This window comes from Sceloporus undulatus, chromosome 3, assembly GCF_019175285.1.
Source record: "Sceloporus undulatus isolate JIND9_A2432 ecotype Alabama chromosome 3, SceUnd_v1.1, whole genome shotgun sequence".
NCBI lineage: Eukaryota > Metazoa > Chordata > Lepidosauria > Squamata > Phrynosomatidae > Sceloporus > Sceloporus undulatus.
In genome coordinates, this window is record NC_056524.1 from 265,602,753 (window position 1) to 265,605,507 (window position 2,755).

Sequence of the window (2,755 nt, forward strand, 5' to 3'; positions counted from 1 at the left end):
GAATTGAGTGGTCCATCAAGAAAATGTCCCAGAATCCTTTGCAAATTTGCAACAGATGCATCGAGTTCCCACCCAACAGATGCACCGAGTTTCTGCAGTTAGTGGTTGTTGTTGCTGTGTGCCATCAAGTCATTTCTGACTTATGACAACCCTAAGATAAACCTGTCATAGAGTTTTCTTGGCAGAATTTGTCAGGAGGTGGCTTGCTAAGGCTGAGAGCACATGACTTGTCCAAGGGCACCCAGCAGGAATCCATGGTCAAGTGGGGATTCAAACCCTAGTCTCCCCATTCCTAGTCCAACACTCACACCATTACACCATGTTGGCTCTCCAATAGCCACTGGAAAAAGAGGGCAGGGGAGATGCTTTGATCAAATAGGAGGTTCTCCCAGGGCGAGGCTTTCCCATTGCACTCTGGGAAGGCTGACCTCTGCGATTTCCCCACATGAGGGAAACTCAACTGCAGACTTTGTGGTAGTCTGCGTGCGTGCTTTCTCCTGGGGGGGGGGGGAAATTGCATGGAAGAGGGCATTGCAATGGGTGAGTGCTTTCTTGCTGCCATTCTAGCTTTTGCACAAGAATGTACAGGAGCCCTCATTTAAATGAGCACATCTGACCTACAGTAGAGAATTTGATATGGAAGGGCATCCCTAAAGTTTGAAAACCATCCACCTAGGCATGGAAGAAGGCTGGAAGGAGCTTTGGGAGTTAAGCATTGTTCTCAAGAGGCCAATCCAGAGGGAGGCCTTTACCATGTTCACACATTCAGCAGTTTTGACTTGCCTATGTGTAAGTGTGTTTGCCTCTCCTTCACACTCCCTGCCACCCCTTCCCTGTCAAGTCCCAATTCCCTTCCTGTAATACTCTGCTGTGAATTATTCCTGGCTATTTTGCTTTGAACTCGCAGAAGGATTAAGTTCTCCTTGTACTGAAAATTAACAGAGTAAAGCAACCTGCCTTCCTTTGGCAATGCTAGACTTGGGAATGCTAGAAAGAGAGAGGAAAAAGAATGGAGGGGGGTAGAGAGGAGGCAGACTTGGCCAAGCCTGGGGGTTGGCAAAAGAGAGCAGTGCTTAGTAGGGGGTTTGTCAGGAGTCGTGGTTAATATGACGGGGATTAAAATTCCAGTCCGATTAATACACCCTATGTGACAGATTTTTTTTTTTTTTTTTGCAGAGCTGGGAGTGGGTGGGGAGAGGCAGAGACACACATACACACACAAACAGGATCAGAGCTGGGGATGGAGGGTGCAGGGGAACGAAGGAGGGGCAGGCCAAGGAAGAAAGGAACCCATTTACATTGCTGGGGCCAGTCAGGCAGAAAGGTCGGGGTGAGAGACAGAGCCAAACAGCTCCATTACGGCAGATGGATCCCCCCTTTCACCCCACCCTTACCCCACCAGCAGCTGGGGAAGAAGATGAGGGTGACAGAAGAGAGCCTGTGCAGTTTATAAGTGCATGCGCAGGGGGTGGGGTCAGCCTCCCAGCAGCAGTGAAACTGGTGGACTGGGCCAATAATTTGTCCTGCTCCAGGCAGGTCTGTCGTAATGGCTAGAGAAAGGCAGTATAATCTGTGTGTGATTCAACATGGGTCTCTCCTGGAAGGGCTCGTGCACATGAAAATAGGATGCTGTCTTTCATTTTCAGGGCATATTGTGCCTGTGCAGGTGGAATCGTACCTTCAAACATTTTACAGATTAAAACCAGGATGCTTGTGGCTAAGACAAATCAAAGTGTGGTCAAGATGGCAAAAGTAATTAATGAGGAAGAACAGACAAGCCTCTCCTCTCCTGCCTGCTGAATTATTTGAGTGCAAACTACTTTTGGCCTGTGAACTCAGTTTCCAACAGCTGAAATAAGCTGAGGAAAAGGGAGGAGGAGTGAGAAATTGGGACATTTTAAAAGCAACTGGAAAAGTGAGACAAAGGCTGCCGCCCGACTCACCGGGCAGGCAGCGTTGCCGCCAGGGGCCTGGCGCCACGGAGGTCTGGCGTGCCCCAGCATGCTTTGCTGGAGCGCGCTGGCCTCCAATTGGCCGGCCGAGGGGGGAAAGGGAGGGACTTCCGCCTCCTGAGCGACGCTCTAGGAGGCAGATAGTCCCTCTCTATGGTCGCCCTGGTCCTCCAGGGCAGCCAATTGGCTGGCTGCTCCTGGGGGTGGGGTAATTCCCCTCTTGGCCCCCACCTTTGGAATAGGCCTATATATAGGCCTTGCGGCATCCTGCTCAGCGCCATTTCTGCTTGGCTCTCCCACTCGCCCTCCCTAGCGTGCGTGGTTTGCTGTCACAACTTTTGGGGAGGCAGGAGAGGTTCTGGATTGGGTAGGCATGGTCTAGAAGGTTGCATAGCACTGTATCAGGAGTCCCTATGGGACACGGGAGCGATGAGGGCATACGTTGTGGTCATTGCGGGGACCATAACATGACACTGCTTCCCGGTGACTAGGGGCTTTAGTTAAATGAAATCTGCAGGTTGCATGAATACAAGAGGGCGTTAATCTAGCCCCTAGCTCATCCTGATGCCTTGCTTTATATGACATGCCATTTATCCTACAACAGCGGGTTGTAAGATGATCCAGAACTCATGCTTTTGGCCAACCCTACCTTTTGCTGATGCTTGCGTTAATAAAGTTGTGGCCTTTCCTCCACATGCGGCTTTGCGTTTTATTGTGGCGACGCCCTCACAGGCAACAGTGGATTCATCAGTAGTATCTCTGCTAGGTCAGGGCAACTGGAGGGTGTGGTGGAATGCATAGGC

General features: G+C 50.7%; 1 pseudogene; it reads left to right on the forward strand.

The window, feature by feature from the left end:
- The first annotated feature begins 344 nt into the window (after positions 1-344).
- On the forward strand, positions 345-495 carry LOC121927391 (annotated as a pseudogene).
- The last annotated feature ends 2,260 nt before the right edge of the window (positions 496-2,755 follow it).